The sequence below is a fragment of the Ursus americanus genome, chromosome 5, assembly GCF_024610735.1.
Source record: "Ursus americanus isolate L20-20 chromosome 5, mUrsAme1.1.p, whole genome shotgun sequence".
Taxonomy (NCBI): domain Eukaryota; kingdom Metazoa; phylum Chordata; class Mammalia; order Carnivora; family Ursidae; genus Ursus; species Ursus americanus.
Genome location: NC_142131.1, coordinates 74,945,763 through 74,965,737, shown reverse-complemented (window position 1 = coordinate 74,965,737; position 19,975 = coordinate 74,945,763). Strand labels below are relative to the sequence as shown.

Here is a 19,975-nt window from a genome sequence, read left to right as displayed (position 1 = left end):
CTATTTATAAAACTAGAAAGTGCGTGGAGGGAATGATCTGGCCCAGTATCCCACCCAGCATGGGAAATCCCTTTATGTCATCTTGGATAAAAGTGGTCACCCACTTTTCTGCTTGAACCCTCTTCCCACCATTGGCAGGCAGTTCCCCCGACCGAGGCTCTCTCTCCCACTGCCAGACAACTCTTATTTTTAGGAAGATTTTCTTTACGTTGAGGTAAAGCCTGGGTTTATTCCTTCCATGCTCAACATTTTAGAAGTTTTTGAGCTTTGCAGATAACGACGGAGAAGAAGACAGGGAGGCCCCTTGCCTCTTGGAACTGACATTCCAGGGACGCAGGGTTCGGGAGAGAGGCAAGTGTTAAGAAACACAGTCCTGGGAAGTTGTGATCAGTGTCATGAGGGGAGAGAAAGGGCTGAGATAGAAAATACTTGGACGTATGCGGGGTGGTTACACATCCGACAGGGTACTCGGGGGAGCGTTCTCCAAGGATTTGTCTTTGAAACTGAGACCTACAAGAAAAGGAGTTGTCAGCAGTTGGCAGAGTCTATGGGAACAATTTGTGCTAAGGCCTCGTGACCAAAGGGAGTTTCCTGCACTTCAACAAATGACAGCAAACCGCTGTGGTCCAAGCCAGGGGAGAGCAGGAGAATGGTCCTGGGTTGGAGTGAGAGAGGATACAGGAATCTGGTATTGAAGGGTCTTGAGGCCATGATAAGAATTTGGGGATTTCTTTTTTTCTTTGCAAAGCTCACGGCAAGGAAGTTGTAAAGAGTTTAAAGCATGGGAGAGTCATGATCCAACGTGCTGTGTGGGTAGAACTGTGGCTGATGTTCTGAGGAGACTGGCCTCAAGACGCTTAGGAGGGTCTGGGCCACCCACGCCAGTGTGAAAGGTGGTGTTCCTCTGGCTGGGGTCGCAGTGGTGGAGACGTGGAGAGCTCGGACTTGAGACCCATGTTGGCGGTAGAGCGGGGACTTCCTAGTGCTGGGTGGGATGTGACAGGCGAGGCCAAGGGCTGTGGTCAGAGCAACCGAGTATATGGTGCTGAGAGGGGAAGACCCGCAGTGAAGGGTGAGGATGTGGACACCGGAGTTTGTGTGGGCAGAATACATTTGAAAGGCCTCTGATTATACAGGGGAGGCTAGGGTTCAGAGGAAAAGTCTAATGGAAATGGAAATGGGCGCCATGAGCATGAGGCTGTTTAAAGCTACAGGAATTGATGAAGTCGTTGAGTGAGACTAAAGATGAGAAAAGGTCAAGAGTTGATCAACCTTGGACATCTAGAGGTTGTGTAAAGGAGGAATAACAAAACAGAGATGGGAGGAGTTGTCCCTGATGTGGGGATGCCAGTTGTAAGGGGGGGGGGGGCGCAGTGCGATGTATCAAATGCCATGAAGCCTGTTAAAATGGGGTAGAGACGTACCTTTCGGGTTTGACAAATTGAAGGTCATCGCTGACCTTGACGCACAGTTTCAGCGGAGTGATAGAGACAGAAGACAGACTGCAGTTTCCAGTATAGCAGAATAAATTGATCCTCCCCCCCTTCGCAGAATCACAGAGCAAACATTTAAACGTTGGTTAGTTCCCCTTAAATGCCCTCCTAATTAAATAGTCCCAGTTTCTTTGAATGTTCCTGATCAGACTTACAATGTCCCTGATCGTATTGTTTTGTCCTTAACTCTGTTCTGCTGAACGCCCTTTTCAAATTAAAAAGTTCGAAAGGTACCCAGTACTTTCAGATGGGATTCTTACCTCCCTTCCTCGAAGTTGCTACGTGATACCGACCATTATCGGTCTCAAATGGTCATTGCTTCACGCGAACCATTGCCAAGTAAGACTTGTAAAATTGGGGGCGCCTGGGTGGCACAGCGGTTAAGCGTCTGCCTTCGGCTCAGGGCGTGATCCCGGCGTTGTGGGATCGAGCCCCACGTCGGGCTCCTCCGCTGTGAGCCTGTTTCTTCCTCTCCCACTCCCTCTGCTTGTGTTCCCTCTCTCGCTGGCTGTCTCTATATCTGTCAAATAAATAAATAAAATCTTTAAAAAAAAAAAGACTTGTAAAATTGTTATGAAATTGAGTGTATGGCCTCACGTTTATGGACCCTCTTCTGTAGCATCTCCGTTTCAGCCCCGTGTTTCAGCCTGTCAGAATTATTTGAATCATAATTCCAGGGTTTACTTGACAAACACTTGTTTCGGTTCAGAAGACGCTGTGTATGGGCTCATTATAGAGGTGCTCTGTTGGCAAGACCCAAATTAGCTAAATTCTGTTCCAGAAACATGGTCAATATTAGCGGCCCCACCCGGTTTGCACACCTGCCATCAACACGTTTAATGCTTCTTCTGGGCTTCCGGCTAAGCTGTGAGTAGGAAAAATGGACCTTGGGAACCTGGGTGCAAGGCATGAGTCGTGAGCCGCGGTCAGAGCTCGGAAGTAGGGCCTTTTTTGCTGTGAGACATCTGCTCATTCATGATATTTGGTACAGCCTTTCAAGTAATGACAAGTCTGTGAACCCTGACTATCAGCCAGCCCACATTCCTCTACCAGAATGTCACGAGGACCGTCAGATCCCTCGCTGAATCCCCATATTCCGTGAGAACTGTAATCTTGTGATCTCCCCGTCTGTTAACAATATCCAAGAAGGAAATAAGACTGATGTGCTTATTATTTTAAGCGTTGTGATGTCGTGTTCGTGACCAAATGCCTTTTAAAAATTTTGTTTTCCTGTCCAGATTATACAATTAATAACTATTCATATCAGAAAATTGGTAAAACCTAGAAAACACGAGAAAGAATGTTCGTGTGGTCTCACCACCCAGAGATTATTATTATTTTGTTCTAATGTATTTACACGAAGTAGGTGGACATGGTATTGGCTATATATCTGTAGAAAGACATTTGGAAATCTTTTCGTGTGATTTTCTGTTGATTTCCCCATGCCATTACACATTCTTTTTTTTTTTTTAATATTTTATTTATTTTTGCAAGACAGAGCACGAGCACGGGCAGGGGCAGAGGGAGAAGCAGACTCCTCGCTGAGCAGGGAGCCCATTGCAGGACTTGATCCCAGGACCCTGAGATCATGACCCGAGCCAAAGGCAGATGCTTAACTGACTAAGCCACCCAGGGGCCTGCCATTAAACAGTCTTAATAGGTCCAGTTTTCCCCCCATCCTATGGCTGTAATCAATTTCATCCTTTCCCTTATTTTAGACACTTTAAAAGTAGAAAAAACCCATTTAAAATCTTTTTTTTTTCCCCCAGATTTTAGTTTTAAGTAGTCTCTACAGCCAGCATGGGGCTCAAACTTCTAACCCTGAGATCAAGAGTCACACGCTCCCCCTACTGAGCCAGCCCGGTGCCCCTAAAATCGTTTCTCTAAGGAGTACTATTGCAGATGAGCTTCGGTGAGCCTCTCTGACGATTTCTTAGGGAAAAATTGCCAAGCGAGAAGTTACTGAGGTCAAGGAGATTATTTAAGACAATTGGCAGTTTTGTAAATTGTCCCCCCAAAGTTTATATCAGTCCTTTCATTTTTAAAGTGCTTACAGACCACTCATCACGGAGCCGACGTAGCGTTTTCTGGAGCGTCTCCTTAACATTTAACCAGTTCGTATTTTGACGACCGTCCTACCTCGTGAGTCTGGGAATTAGCTTCTCTGTCGTTGGCCTTCTCTTCCTGTTTCCCCAGGATCTTCGTTGCTAAATTACTAGCTAACCAGGTTTGTGAAAGGGTATCCCTGTTTAACGATTAACGTTGATGCAGGAGCCCTGTGAGAGCCAGTATTAGCAGATAACTTTGTCCCCAGATGTTCCCCATCTTTTTTTTTTTTTTAATTATAGGAAGCCGTAAAAAATCACAATTTCTGAAATTTTTCTCGGCGAACTTTCCCGCTGAGCAGAGCCGTCAGACTCTCCTTTGGGTTGTTTACTGTTTGTTCTGCAATATAGCCTCGTGGCTTTGTGCACAGAGCCGTTGTGTCTGGGCTCATACCCAGCTCCGCCACTAATTAGCTGTGTGACCTTGGACAGGTTACTTCATCTCTCTGTACTTCAGTATCCTTGTCTGTAAAATGGGGAATGTGGAGTATGTCTCTCCTCGGGGTGTTAGGAGGATTATGTGACTTTATATAATATATATATATATTATATAAACACTTGGAACCCTGGCTGGCGAGGGCAATGTACGTGTCAGCTGCTGGTTATTGTTAGCTATTTTGGAGTTTGTTGGGGTAAAGGGAAGGAATCGGAGCCTAGCCTCTCTTGGGCTTTAGAAAACAGTGATGATTTCTTTTTCTTTCTTTTTTTTACAAATCTAATAAATGGGAACAGAAAAAAAAAGGTGGGCATTTGAATGGTGTTCATTAGTTTAACAATCTAGAATGTGTGTTCATTTTTTTTTTTAATAAAAGCTTTGATATCTACTGAGGGCAGCCAGTATATATATATTTTTAACTGAGTTACTTTACATGTTCCCTTTGGGCAAACTGGCTTCCTGAGAAGGTCGGTGTTCATTTCTGCTGTTAGATTTCAGGTCTGTTAACAAGTGTTAAAGGGCTGTACTGTTATGGCTCACGGTTTTAACCAGAACAGCTGTTTCCCCCATAAACCTGCCATCGGTGTGGCTTCATGCTGAAAATCAGCTGTGTGTGAGCTCCATTAACTCCTTCACGCACCCAGGTCCTAGCTGATGGCATCTCCTCATCACTGTTTAGGACCCTGGTGACTTAAAAGAGCTAAGTGAGGTGCTCTGAAAAGTAAGCAAAGGGAATCATTTGGATAATGGGAAGTTCTGGTATTAACCCCCTGCCGAAAGGAAACGAGGTGTAGTAAACAGCCAAAGGCGGGCGGGCGTGCGTGCGTGTGTGCGTGTGTGTGTAAAGGAGTGAACTGACAGCAACTCTGTCCCTCTTCATGGTATGGCTATAGGATATACAAATCAAAAGCCCTTGTTCTTTTCTGCCCTGGGTTTGTCTCTGGCAGATTTCAGATTAGTGCATCACCACGCCCAACCCCAGTGCTTAGAGAACAGTGGTCTGAAGGAGTGGAGAATTTGTGTCAGTAGGACAAGTAACATCGCAGAGTATTCTTGGTACAGGGGTTGGATTGACGTTTTCTCAGAGAACTTGCGTCTTCTCTCCTGTTCCATGTCAAATAGTCATTAGTCAACTCTGTATTATGCCATTCCCTCTTTTTGAACAATGTGTTATTGATGGGTGAGCTTTGGACTTTGCTTTCTGAATCTGTGAAACACATTGGGATTCGGACATGATAAACACTGAACCGAACTGTTGTCGACAAGTTTTGACAGTTGGTATTCAACAGCAATAAGTTGTCCTTTGCTTTCTAGAATATTCTGAGCGTATTTGCCCAATAATGTGTTTTTCCGTAGTGGTTTTGTCCAGTAGGTGTTAAGATGGAGTTGTTTCCAAGTCATCTGGCTATTGAGATTTGTATGGTCACTGAGGTAGCCTTTCCTTCTGGAAGCTTTGGTCTTCCAAGGAAGTTCTATGTAATAGTTGCATATTGGTTTTGACACAGACATACTGAATTTTGGTTGTAAATTAGTTTTGACACAAACATACTGAGTCAACTATCCTGTGTTTTTCATGGTTTTGACCTTGGGTAGTCCTTTTCTGAGTCGAGTCTACTGTCAGAGTTCATAATACATGGGTATTAATTAGGCTGCTTAATTTTTTTGCTAAGTGGCTAAGGGAGACTGTGTCGTAGTATTGGATTTATTCTTAAGGTCAGGGATTATTTAAAATATTGAAAAATAATCAGGCCGAGTGTTATTGAAGTGGCATGCATATAATAGTGGTGGCCATGGGGTTTATAATAGTCACCTCATGCTTTTCCAAAGGCACATCTTATACTTCTAGACATATACCCAAGCACATCTTTTGACTGAAAACTTAGTTTCTATGGACCTAGCTACACGGTTTTAAGGCTCAAAGTTTTGGCTTTTAGAAACATGCCACAAGTTCGTTTTCATATTGGTAAATCTTCCCATAATTGGGGGAAAAGTTCTTATGTCAAAGAGCGTGAGTTGCTGTCTGTCTCTTGGAGTGAGAATAGCTTGAAATACATTTATTTAGCTAAACACGCAGCTAAAAGCTTTAGCTCACGGCTTCAACCTGTGGCTGACATTTCAAACGTTAATGCTGCTGTTGAAAAATACTTTGAACAGAACTTCTACTTCTTTCTCATTAGTATTTCAGTCCAGAACTTCACTCTTTGTTCTCATTTGTCAATATCAAAAAGGATACTTAATGAAAGTGCATTTGGCCATACTTTCACAAATTAAGCAGTAGCGATACAAAGAGAAATCTCTAATTGCTTGGTTTTTTGGCGGGGGCGGGAGCAGAGGAAACCATAGCATTTGCACTTAGGGATGAAAACTGCTTTTAAAAGATTTTATTTATTTGTCAGAGAGAGGGAGAGCACAAGCAGGGAGAGCAGCAGGCAGAGGGAGAAGCAGGCTCCCCGCTGAGCAAGGAGCCCCGTGTGGGACTCGATCCCAGGACTCCCGGAGCATGACCTGAGCTGAAGGCAGCTGCTGAACCGACTGAGTCCCCCAGGTGTCCCTGAAAACTACTTTTAAAAAATTTTCTTGATTTGGAACTCACTGATGACGGGCTCTTATAGATTTCTTAGATCATTTTAGAAATGTTCCGTCTTCTGTATTCTTTTTTTTTTTTCTTCAGCATCTCTATTTTACACGCTCTCTTATCCTTGTTGACAGCCGTACCACTTGACAGTTGCGCTTTGGCTGGGTTCTGCTTTACCCCTGCGATGTGTCCCTTGGCTGTCCCTTGCACTGAGGGACGAAGATCCAGCCCACTCACTGTCATACTCACGGTTCTTGCTCAGTCTGATGCTCTCTGTACACCAATTGCTTCACTGGCAGCTGCTTCAAAATAATTGATCCAAGTCCGGCTCATTGCAGCTTTATGTAACCGGCCGCAGAGGGAGAGCGGACGTTCGGGTAGGACTCGGCCCCTCCAGCCCGTGTCAGAACATCCTGTGGGGAGACCACACAGCACAGTCGGTGGTGAGCGTGTGTCCTGCAGGGAAAGGTCTCCTCACCACCATTGTGCGGGAGCGCACGTGGCCACGGGGAAATGCTCGCTGGGAGGCAGGGTGGGACGAAGGCTCCTTTTCAAGACCTGAATTAGAATGCATTACCACATGGGAACCCATTCAGCCATTGCAAAGGGAGAGGCTTGGGAGGCTGGAGTGCTGGAGCTGAAGAGCTCAGAGACCCCCCCGTGATGTGTCCTTTACCTGCATTCCCAGGCTGAGTGGGAATTTTTATTGCTCGTTTCCTCTGTCCTCTAGTGGTATCGCGATGACCTGTCCATTTCCAGTGGGGTCAAAGCAGTCAGTGATCTTAGTTCTCTCTTTCTTAATCACGATGGGGGAGGGGGGGCATGCCAATGAAGTGCTACAAATGTGTCCCTGTTTAGCGAGAAGATAAGAAGAGCAGGATTTTAAAATCATCTCATTGACTTTGTTTTAAATCTGCCTGTTGGATCCCTTCTTCGGAGGAGCAGGCTTCCCTACCCAGCAATCAACCGAAGCCCCAGCTGGATGTGTTTCCATTACCCATTCCTCTCCGCTCCCCTAGCCTTGTTTCCAATTGGGAATATTCTGGGGAAACACATGCTGTGTTTTGAGATTTCCAGCCACGGCAAGCAAGCAGGATTCCCTAGCTGACTCAGGTCCTAAGGGACGAGTCTTGGAGACATGCTGATCTGCGATACCCTTGGAGGCATCCCTGCTGTTGGAGGGAGGACATACAGGACTATGTAATATACTGGCTTACAAACGGAACATTCTCTGGTCATGGTGGGGCCATATCTGGCAGTCGTATTTATGTTGCCTATTAAAAAACTTTGAAAAGTAGAAGAGCCACTGCCTGGAGGGGAAGATGGTGTTTGGGGAGGCGAGGGCTGTCACTGTCCTATCAGGGTGCAGGTGGCAACACAGAGATGAGCCCCCCTCCCCCGCCCCCAGAGGATAGGGTAGGAGTGGCCGTCGGCAGACACCTTCTGTCTAGACAGCCACATGTGCTCCTGGGAAGCAGCCCTGGGCAATGGTTAAGAACTCTGCTTCTGCATCCAGATGGATTGGAGGTACCATGTGGCCTCACACTGCGTGACCATGAAAGGAAAGCTGTCCCCCTCAGAGCCTTAGTTTCTGCATCCGTAAAATGGAGATGATACTTAGACCTATCTCATTAAGTGGTTTTGAGGATTCAGCGAGACAGGGTTTATGAAGAACCTGGGGTGATACTGGTACATCGTAAACGGCCATTCGGGAAACATTAACTCCGTCCATTACCGCTCTTCCATCATCACTATTATTAAAAAAAGACCGTGGCAGGGAACCAGAACCTAGAGTTCTGGAGGGTCTCACAGTGGAGATGGGGGAAGGTAATGTATTTCAAGGCAGCCGAACCAGGTTCTGGTTAAGGGAGAATCTGGGCAGAGAAGGCAAAGACCTGATTCGTTAGGATGGGGGATTGGCAAACAATAGCCCGTGAGCCAAGTGTGGCCTCCTGGGCAAATCTAACCTGCCTGTTCTTATAAACAAAGTTTTATTGGAACACAGCCATGCCCATTTGCTTACAAATTGTCTGTGGCTGCTTTCGCTATAGCAGCAGAGTTGAGTTGTTGCAACAGAGACGGTATGACCTGCAAAGTAAAAAATATTTACTCTGGTCCTTTACAGAAAGTTGGCCAGTCCTTGAGTTGGAGAACAGGCTGGTCAACAAAGGCGGAGAGCGGTACACGCTGCAGTATTTCTTCCGCCTTGGCATCAAAAGCTATTTGAAGGGCGCCTGGGTGGCTCAGTCAGTTAAGCATCCAACTCTTAATCTCAACTCAGGGTTGTGAGTTCAAGCCCCACGTAGGGCTCCACAGTGGGTGTGGAGCCTATTTAAAGAAAAAAAGCTATTTTAGCGATTGCTCTGATTTTAGGCTTATGAAGGGATGCGGTGAGCGGAGGTTCAGCTAGACCTGCTCGCAACCTGGCCAGGGTGATTTCTATCGAGGAAGGTCTTCTGGAGGGACGCAAGTCCTCACGCTCCCTGCGGGATCTCGTGCTTCTGGGACTGAGGTGAAATGACATAGTGGAATTAGGCTGAGATCCTCCTGCACGAGTAGAATGGCTGTAGTAGGAGCCACTTCCAAGGGGAGTCTGAGCAGGAACCTCAGCGCTCAGGGTCTTTCCTGGAGGCCAGCAACGGGAGGCTGGTCCTGTCTGCACCTCAGTGTCCCCATAACTTAGGCTAGGGGAGCTGGGCTGGGGGTGATGTCAGGCTCCAGACACTGTGGGTGTGGCTGGCCTCAATCAAGGAAGGGAGGCTCATCTGTGTCCTCTTTGGAAGCTAGTGTTGTAGAGTTGACCATTCGCTAATTCCATATTTTACCAGGGGAAAAAAAAACACACGTGAAGCTGGGAAGCAGTAAAGAGTGTTGGTTTTTCTCTTTAGGTCTGGATTTCTGGAGTTTTTCTTTAGGTCTGGAATGAATAATTGATTCATTTGCTTATTTCTCTTCCCTCGTGATTAGAGCTCTATTTCCTGTAGATAATATTCTCCCCTCTCTGCTGCCCACTCCTCCTTACCATTCCCGCAGGCCTCCTCCTCGCCCTACATTTGCTTTCCTGGTAAGGGCTCCCCTGAGCTCCTAGGGCTCCAGGGAGGGACCTGTCTCCTCCTCACCCCTGCTGATCCCTCCCCCAACCCAGTGGAGTCACAGGATCCTAAAGACATTTCCTCCTTAGTGCCTTATGCATTACCGCTGCTTTCTGGTAACTTTCTCTCAAATGCCGTAGTTCTGTGTTTCCTAAACTTTGTTCCCCGGTCCTCCTTTAATCTCCACTCTATTTACATTTAATTACTATTTTATATTTATGTTATTTATATTATACACTATATTTTATATTATATTGTGGTATTATAATATGCAGTGTATTACATATAATATATAATATTAGGTATAACATACATTGATGCTTGTATAACACATACTTATGTATTACATTGTGACAGTATATTGTATATACAATAATACAATATATATTATAGAACTATACTAAGTAAAACCTAACACAATAATTATATGCTGTATATTATACAACATATTTTGAATGTTATATAAAATATATATGATTTATATAAAATATATTAAAATAGTATCATGTTATATCATACATTATGTTGTAGTATTTAGATTTAATATTTGTAGTACTTATTATATTCACTATTTTTCTTTTTTTTAAGATTTATTTTTTTTTAATTTTTTTTTTTTTTAAGATTTTATTTATTTATTCGACAGAGATAGAGACAGCCAGCCAGAGAGGGAACACAAGCAGGGGGAGTGGGAGAGGAAGAAGCAGGCTCATAGCGGAGGAGCCTGATGTGGGGCTCGATCCCGTAATGCCGGGATCACGCCCTGAGCCGAAGGCAGACGCTTAACCGCTGTGCCACCCAGGCGCCCCTATTATTTTTTTTGAGAGGGAGAGAGTGTGCATGCATGTGTGGGCGAAGGGCAGTGGGAAAGAAGCAGAGAGAATCCCAAGCAGACTCCCCACTGAGTGAGGAGCCAGATGAGGGCCTCGATCCCACAACCCTGAGATCACGCTCTGAGCCGAAATCAAGAACCAGACGCTTAACCGACTGAGCCACCCAGGTGCCCTGATTCAGTATTTTTCTTTAAGTCAATTCCCTGCTTTTAGCTTCATCTTCAGTAATCATGTCCATGGAATTATGGCTTGTAGTAGAATATTGCGTGTGTTTTTAATATGCAGTCCATGGAAACTAGAAATAAGCAACAGAATCATCTCAGGGGAACTCGTAATGCCCCTTTTGGGAATTTCTACCTGGTTTTTATCTCATCGTTTTGAATGCGTATTAAAGTAGTGTCTCCCCGCTTCCAGCTTGACTTCTCTTCCTGGCCCCTCACTTCTTTCTGGTGGTCCATCCTCCCCACTGCAGGAATGTCTTCCCCAAATGTAAAGCTGTGCCTGTCACACCAGGCTCTGTGGCCCTCTCTTGTTGTCAGGGTGACATCTTTACTGTACATACTTCACAGCTGAGCTCTCAAGACCTGGCACCCCCCCCCCCCTCCGCCGTCTACCTGTCGGCCCCTCTCAGCTGTGTTCTTGTCCCCTGAATATACATCTTCTGCCCCAGCAATACTGAATCACTTGCAGTTCCCGAAAGCTATCACTCTATTCCATGCCCCTGTGCCTGGAATTCCTTTTCCCCTTTATTTGCCCAAATCCTGGTGGTGCATGAATGTTCACCCCAAGAACCCTCCCTGCCAGGTAGCCTTCCCTGCTCAACCCCTCACGAGTTTGAGGGAGCTGCCCTCCTCCTTTTTCTGGCTGCCCTGAAGTTGAATGCAGTGATCATGAGCCCTGATGTGAAACGGAACTCGATTTGAACCCAGGTTCTCCTACCTTCTTCTCAGTGTCTTCTGACACCATATGAGCAGCTCTGAGCTTCAGTTTCTCATCTGGCAAATGGGGAGAAGAGGGCATATCTTGTGAGATCGCTGCAAGGATTATACTGGGATTACATGCTTTGCGCAGTGCTGGACACATAGTAATCTCACCAACTGTAGCATTATTATCGTCTTTGTTGTCTTTGCCATCATGAATCATGACCGGTGTTAGGATTGCATGATGGGTTTGAGGACCATCAGGGCATGGGAGAATGGTGAAGTGTCTGGTCCAACACGTGGCCTTCGGGGGGCTGTGGGGTGGAGGCCATTCCCAAAGCAGCGTGCATCAGGCTGTGAGTCCGACTTCTGCTGCTGGCTCCCGGAGGGCAGGTGTCTCGTCTGATTCGGCTGTACATTCCCAGGGCTGAGCAGTCCAGGGAGCAAACCCAAAGTACCTGCATCTAGGGTTCTGTTAAAAAACAAAGTTGCACCGGGTAAATCCGAAGACCTAACTGGCTTTATTAAATGGTTCACGAATTAGGCAGCATCCCACCCAGCGAGTAAAGGGGAGCTCCCAGGAGCTTTGCAAGATGGAAGGTTTTCAAGGTGGAGAAGGAATTAGCAAGGAATGCATGGCTTTAGGCCAGGTCTCCCTCCTAAGGGGAATGATGGGCGTCTATGGAGGGATTCTCTCCTAGCCTTGACCAGGAAATTCCAGTTTGGCTGGTTTGAAGGTTGCATGGGGGAGGGGGGTGTTGAAACTGCAGTTAGGTTAGGTGCTAAGCCTTGGCGTGCTGACGGGGGGGGGGGGGGGGGGGGGGGGCTTAACGTAAGTGACGCCATTTTGGGCCTGTGGTTTTCTTTTTAGCCATTCATACACCTTACTGTGATCTCAGTGGCAGTAAACCAGAGTCACCTAAGCAGTCCTTGTGTCCTCACCTTTGAAATGGGGACAGCCATAGCTACTTCTGCCTGAGTCTACCGGAGGGTAATTGACCATGTGGGCAAAATAACCTTTCTTAGGGGAGACGGTAGGGCTATCGAATACTAACAACGGTTCGGTAAACATGCCTTAGCATGAGCTCTTCCTACCCAACGGTATTTTTTTTTTTATCATGGTTTCTATGCCACTAAAAAAATTTAGCCTTCACTATTTGTGATTTGGCTCGACTTTGAATTAAAAACTCTATACTAAAAGGAGTAAAAGGATAGGCAGACATTGAGACAGTCGGGGACCTTGGGAACAGCCCCGGGGGACACCGCCTCCTGGCTGTCCATCACTTTTCTTGCAGAGGGGAGCCCAGACCAAAGAGCAAACGCAGATCCAGATCCGTTCAAACTGATCCGAGACAGGATGGCCACCACCAACCGACCTTTCACCAACTTTCCCCCTCATTTTCATGCCGAAAAACATGCCCAGAGGTGGAGATTTAATATGCAAATGAAACCTACCAAGGATGCCTGTTCTGTCAACTGCGCCTGCACACCAGCTTTCCTGGGCTTCCCCACCCCTCCGCATGCTTGGAGTCCATCCTTTTCCTTCTCGGCCCCTTTCAAAAGTTACCTGACCATTGTTGCGGAGCCAGTCTGACACCTTTGTCAGCACTGTGTCTCCCTTCAGCTGCACCTGTTGTTCCAATAACACCTTACCTGTGCCTTTAAACTTTGGGTCCAGCCTCGTTTGTTTCTACCAGACCCCAGTCTGGTGACAGTATCATTGGTTGAAATTACAGCTGTGCGTTTGTTTCTATTCTTTGTAGCTGTATCTAAAGAGACCAATTTTGTAGATTTGGCTGAAAGAATGTGAAAATGAGTCTATCCAGTTCCAGCAGTGCTCTGCTTATGAAGCCGTGATCATTTTGGGGGGGAGGGGCTGGAAATCAGGACGCTCCAACCGGTGAGAGGTTAGCTTCCAGTACTTGTGTCTGATGGCAGAGCCTTCTCTTTGAGCCTGTCCCTCCCCTGCAAGGTGATCGATGGCACAGTCTCCCATTGCGATTGTCCTCTTTGACTTCCTGATCCTTACAAAATGCCCTGGGACTTTCTCAGCTCATCTCAACCACCCCCTTGTCTGGGGAGCCGCTTCTGATGATTTCAGATGCTTTGTTCTCTTTCTTTATTGAGCAATGTTTGCGTTTATTGTCATTCTGTATAATTGAGTGTGAAGCCTCCTTGAGTTGTTCTGTGTGCCTGTACGTGACCTCTCAAGGGCATTTACATATCTTTTTGCCCTCAAGCTATATCACAGGCTGTTCTGTTGTATGCTGCCGTCCATTGTTCCTGTGGAATCGAACCGCGGCGTGGGTGAGGCAGGACCTAGTCCTTTCCATAGTGCCAGGACAGTGTTGGGCAATGAGAGGAGGGGGGATACTATTAACATAAAATGAACACACTTTTTAGAATTTCTAAAAGACAGGAAGAGACTTTTTTTTTTTCCTTTTTAAAGAGAGAGTGTGCACAGGACTAGGGGGATGAAAGGGAGAGAGAGAGAGAGAGAGAGAGAATCCCAAGCAGGCTTCATGCCCAGTATGGGGGCCCCATGAGGGGCTCGATCTTACAACCCTGAGATCATGATCTGAGCTGAAATCAAGAGTTGGATGCTTAACCGATTGAGCCACCCAGGTGCCCCGAGAGGAAGAGACTTTTGTTCAAGCTCAAGTTAGGACAGCTGCCCGGAATGCACAACCTTCAGGAAAGAAGAGGGTTCTCAGGCAAGGGAACATTTGGCGTAGGGTTATACGCATTTCTTACACGAAAAGTTACAAATCATTAGACAAAGGCCATTTCAGAAAGGTACACACTTTGTCTTAAGTTTCTTGTATAGGCAGAGCTGTATAATTTAATCTTATGAAAACCGGGGACATTTCTTTTTTCTTATCTTTTGTGTTCCGATTGCTCCCTTTTTTTTTGGTTATTATTTTAATGAAGCAGATGTGCAGTGTGTGCTCGGGGCAGAAGGAGAGCCCATGCTTTGAGGTTTTGCAGAGTCAGTTTTGACCTTGGTAAATGTTTAAGTATAGCTTTCCCTGGGCACCCAGGAGCAGGGCCCACAAACATGAAAAGCTGAAAATTTCCTTTATCAATACCTATCTGTTGATCGCACGGATTCTTCTTTAACCCGGAAAAATACGAGAATGTTCATAGATCTGGAGAATTGTACTTGCAAGAGAATACAGACTCTCATCCTATTACTAGGTGAGCCATGAGGTTGATGTTCTCTTGTGTATGTAACTTTTCCCATATTTTAATCATGGTTTAGAACGAGGCTTTGAAAACGTTGTGCAGTAGAATGGAATAGAAGGCCGGGGAATATGTTTTCCTTTATTAAGAATCTGCAGTAAAGTCTTTGCCTTCCATGGCTCTTAAAATGGGCTTTCCCATGGGGTGTCTGGGTGGCTCAGTGGGTTGGGTGTCCAACTCTTGATTTTGACTTGGGTTATGATGTCAGGGTTGTGAGAGCCAGCCCCACATCGGGCTCTGCTCTGGGTGTGGAGCCTGCTTGAGATTTTCTCTCTCCCTTGCTCGCTGCCTCTCTCCTCCCAACCCCGCTAGTTGTTGTGCTCTCTCTCTTTCTCTCTCTAGGGGCAAAATGGGTTTTCCCAGCTTTTTAGTTAGTAGTTGACCATCCTTGGCCTCCATATTATTTCCAAGTGGGCTGTCCCCTTTGATCTTTTCTGTGACAGCCATTGGGGGGGGCGTGTTAGTCAATAAGGTAAATTGTTGTCTATAACGCCTATTTGCCAGCCTGAACCCGAGTTCTCATTATCCAATGTGTAGGGACCTATAGGAGATTATTGCCCCCTCCAGGATAACTACTAAATCTCTGGTCTTATGTTGATTTGCATGTTGGCATTTGTGTTCTCTGGGTTCATGTGATCACACTGGCAGAGCCAAGTAACTGCCTTTCTTTGGCCGTTAAGACAGAAAGCCGACAGAGAACAGGCACCTGGGAGACAATTCCTCTCTCAGGAGTCTGTAGTTTTTTATTCCCGCATCCATTTTTTTGCAGCTTTCTGCCGTAAAACAAATGGATAGATGCGGATAGACGCACTTGCTCTCGCCTCGCGGGTCATATGTCCGTCTCTGGAAACCGGCCACTCCCAGAATTAGCAGCTTGCTTCCGTTCAACCGGTGTGATTGGAAATGCTCCTGTTGGGAACTCCTGCCTGGGCTGTGTGTAGGGTCACGTCCCTGGCTTGGAAACGGTTTGAGTAAACTTTTTGTGACTGTGTGAGCCTTCTCGAGTCTAGCAACTGAGGTTAATAGGAACAAATGAGTGTCTTTTTTTTTTTTTTTTTTAAGATTTTATTTATTTATTTGACAGAGAGAGCCAGCGAGAGAGGGAACACAAGCAGGGGGAGTGGGAGAGGAAGAAGCAGGCTCCCAGCGGAGAAGCCTGATGTGGGGCTCGATCCCATAACGCCGGGATCACGCCCTGAGCCGAAGGCAGACGCTTAACGACTGAGCCACCCAGGCGCCCCAACAAATGAGTGTCTTGGAAAAGTGTTTTCTGCTTTTCTCGGGTATTAAGCCACAATAACCAGTCTGTGATGTCCAGTGGAAGAACTGTTTCTTTGGGTTTTGTGCAACTATGGGAAGGGTTTGGATAGATTTTCTTAGTAAAGTCTCCTATTCCTTAATCGGAGCCTCGAGGCTACAGGGAAGTCTGTTTGTGTCAACCCTGAATTTGGTAATTATCTCCTATAGTATTGGGGGATTATCTCAAAAAATTAAATGTGACAACAAAGGTAATGAGAGGAAGTGATATTCCTTAGGGAAAATGCTGAAGCTTGATTGCCTGAGGACAAATAGGGTCTTAGAAGGGAAGGTGAGGCAAAGGGAAGGTAATGGAAGACTTAATAAGCGTCCCTAATGCTTTTGAGTGGGCGTTGGATGGGAACAGAAGACCACTGACATGACTAATTGGTGAGCAATATAAAAGAGAAGGCAGGGCTTGTTAGCTACATGCTTTATGGATATTCTTTGGGAAGGTAAAATAACTAATATGTATCTAAATAAGCAATACGTGTCATGTCCCCCCCCCCGTGAACGGGCACAGTGCTAAGTATATTTATACACATTGTCTCATTTAATCTAGATTGTAATTCTTTTTTTTTTTTAGATCGTAATCCTTATTCAGCTAGTGAGTAGCAAAACTGAGACTCACATTCAGATCTATAACTTCAAATTTTCTTTTCTTATGCAACGCAGCCTCTACTGCTCATGAAGATTTCAAATGATTCCATCTGGAATATACGAGAAAAGTACCATTTTTCCATGTCAGTTATTAACAGCCGTCACATCAAGTAACTGCTTGAAAACTTCTGATGTTCAAACATTCGGTTTACTTTAATAAAGATGAGGGAGGTCATTTCTTCTGAATTTTGCATTATGTCACCTTCATTTCACCAAAGTTGATTCAAGGAGACTGTGGTAGAATGATTTTTATCCATAATTAATCGTCCCATAAAGTATGTCTTATTTAGTCCTTTTCATCTGTCTCTAACTGGGTGTTCAGAAAGACCCACAGAGATGGGATTGAAGCCAATACTCAATTATCCATGAAGGTGAGTTAGAGGAGCAGTGAAGACTGTAATAAAACCCGGATGTTATCTGAGCCCGTGCTCCACTTTGGGATTCCCAACTTAGCCCCTTACTTCATTCAGGTCGGACAACTTTTTCACGTTTCCCCGGCCGAGCCACATCTCAACCAAACCACATGGCATGGTAGTCCAGGGAAAGATTCTTGGGAAAGAGACATGGATTATTCTGGCTGGATGGGCAAATAGGTTTCCTCTCACACATCAACACCTCGCTGTTGATGGTCACTGTCTACAGCACGGAATTGAGAATGATTCTTTAGCCCCCAGAAGGGCCGGCCTGGTTTGGTTGGTTGCTCATATCTGCCATGAGTTGAGGATGGGGAAGTGAGTGGCAGCCTGGGTGACACACACTTGCCATCCCTTTTCTGCTCTCTTCCATATATCGTTTATGTTTCCTTCTCTGTGCAAGTAAATTCTGAAGCTTTGAATAAAGAAGTTACTCCATTTTAAAAATCATCATTAAGGAAACTGTCTTAATTATGTTGTTTGATGTGTGCAGATTGGTTCTGGTTTCAGGATTTATGTATTTATCAAGATTTTATTTATTTGAACGAGTGAGGGGAGGGGCAGAGAGAGAAGCAGACTCCCCGCTGAGCAGGGAGCCCCATACGGGACTTGATCCCAGGACCCTGAGATCATGACCTGAGCAGAAGGCAAACGCCTAACCGACTGAGCCACCCAGGCGCCCGTTGGGAATTTCTTTTGATAAATGTAGAATGAATTTGATGTGGCGAAATGCTCACCTTCTAACATTAAAGGTCTGCAGAAAAGTGGATCCTTTGCTATTGTTGAGAATCAGCAAGTCTGAGGATGTTAGAAGCTGCCAGCCACTGGTCTTCTGTCTCTCCTGCCTGTCTGTCTGTGTGCCTGTGTGTCCCTTCTTCCTTCTTTTCCTCCTTCCCCTATGTTTCCCTTTTCCTTCCTTTCTGCCGTACCCTTTCCTCTCTCCCTTTCTCCCTTGCATTACGACATGAAACAGACATTAGACGCGCTCGTCACTAAAACCTTAAATGTTTTCACGTACTGTTTCATATTTGAAACGTACAAATATGTATTTATCTTGATTTATGTAACTGATGTCAGTCATGAGGATCCCCTTCAGTGCATATAGTGAGTCGTAGGGAAGAAGAGCCAAGTTGCGTCTTGGGGCCTGGAAGGTTCTTTGTGATCTGATCCCCGCCCCCCAGCCTCATTATTTGTTAAGGGCAACCCCTCCTAGCCCTGTGTGTACACACACACACACACACACACACACACACCATTGGAACCATCCTTAACTGATGGGAGAGCCAAAGCCTGGCCGTTCTTTCAGTTTTCTGTGTCTCTGTATATGCTGCACCTTTTTTTCTGGAATATACTACTTTCATCCATCTGCCTTTGGACCCAGTTCAGGTTTCCCTCCCTGGCAAGCTTTTCCTGACCTAGTTGTCCTTCTCCTTCGTGAGTATCTTGCCATATACCAGCAGTGATCTACTATTATAAATCACGGTGAGGACGCCCCGGGTAATAGTCGTTCAGCCCTTTCTGTGTGCCACGGATTGTGCTAAGGGCCACCCTTGATTATCTTGTCCTCATAGGCTAACTTAGTGGAGTAGAATTATGACCTTACCGCAGGAAGCAAAGTAGGCAGAAGTGACTGGCCCAGGAGCACAAGAGCTCGGGGGTGGCGAAGCCTTTTCAGTAGAACTTAAACGGTGAATTGTTTGATTTTACTCTCCTGCATTGTGAGTTCCCGGATGTCATGGACAATTTCATTGATTTCTGTGTCTCTGCTATGGTCTGACAGGCGGTATAGGCTCAAAATGTGTCTTTGTCCCATAAAATTTGAAATCTTATTTATGATAGGCTAAGCAGTCTTTCTGTTACCGCTCCAAATTTTAGAATGTAGGAACGTACAATAAACTGGTTTTGTTTCTTTATTTATCCTCAGATTTTTGTGTATTTTCTGCCATTTTAACAGTCATGTATCCTCAGCATCACATTTTGGCTGTAGCCTTAGTTTCGAATTTCACGTGTTCAAAAGAAATAGGGAACTTTAAAATTCCCGCCATCTGAAAGATTGAGCAAGATTTCTTTCACTCCTTTTTTAAGATTTTGTCTTTTTTTTTTTTTTAAGATCTTATTTATTAGAGAGAGAGAGAGAGAGGGAATGAGGAGGGGGGCAGAAGCAGAGGGAGAAGCAGACTCTCCACTGAGCAGGGAGCCTGATGTGGGGCTCGATCCCAGGACCCCGAGATCATGACCTGAGCCGAAGGCAGACGCTGAACTGACTGAGCCACCCAGGGTCCCCGATTTTCCTCTCTGTTTATCACCACTGATTTATCAGTAAGGTTGGTGATTCTTTTTGATGGAGAGCCTTCCTTGAGAAGAAGTATGTGGAGTTTTACTTTCTTTTTTTTTTTTTTTTAAAGATTTTATTTATTTATTTGACAAAGACAGAGACAGCCAGCGAGAGAGGGAACACAAGCAGGGGGAGTGGGAGAGGAAGAAGCAGGCTCATAGCGGAGGAGCCTGATGTGGGGCTCGATCCCAGGACTCTGGGATCACGCCCTGAGCCGAAGGCAGACGCTTAACAACTGAGCCACCCAGGCGCCCCTGGAGTTTTACTTTCTACCTTACTTTCTGCGTCGTACCTTTGGGATCTGGTCTCTAATGTCTGGCCAGTTGGCGATCATGGAATCCAGTCATGACTAGGTAGGTGTCACTTTCCATCCCATTAGGGTAGAAAAATGGACCTCCCATGGGTGCTGGAGAAAACCAAACTTCATTTGCCCCGATTATTTGTTCTGTAATGAAACAGAAGGAAGGAGTATGTGACTGATTGAAATTCAAAGAATACAAATTGATAAGCTTTACTAAAAAGGACCACTACTAGCCCCAACTGGTGGGTCTGACCGCGTACGTGTTCCGAGCTGGGA

At 45.7% G+C, this 19,975-nt stretch overlaps 1 protein-coding gene across 1 annotated transcript in view; it reads left to right on the top strand.

Moving 5' to 3' along the window:
- The window catches only part of KCNN2 (potassium calcium-activated channel subfamily N member 2), a 142,909-nt gene that overhangs the window by 8,120 nt on the left and 114,814 nt on the right, over positions 1-19,975 (top strand). The window lies entirely within an intron of this gene.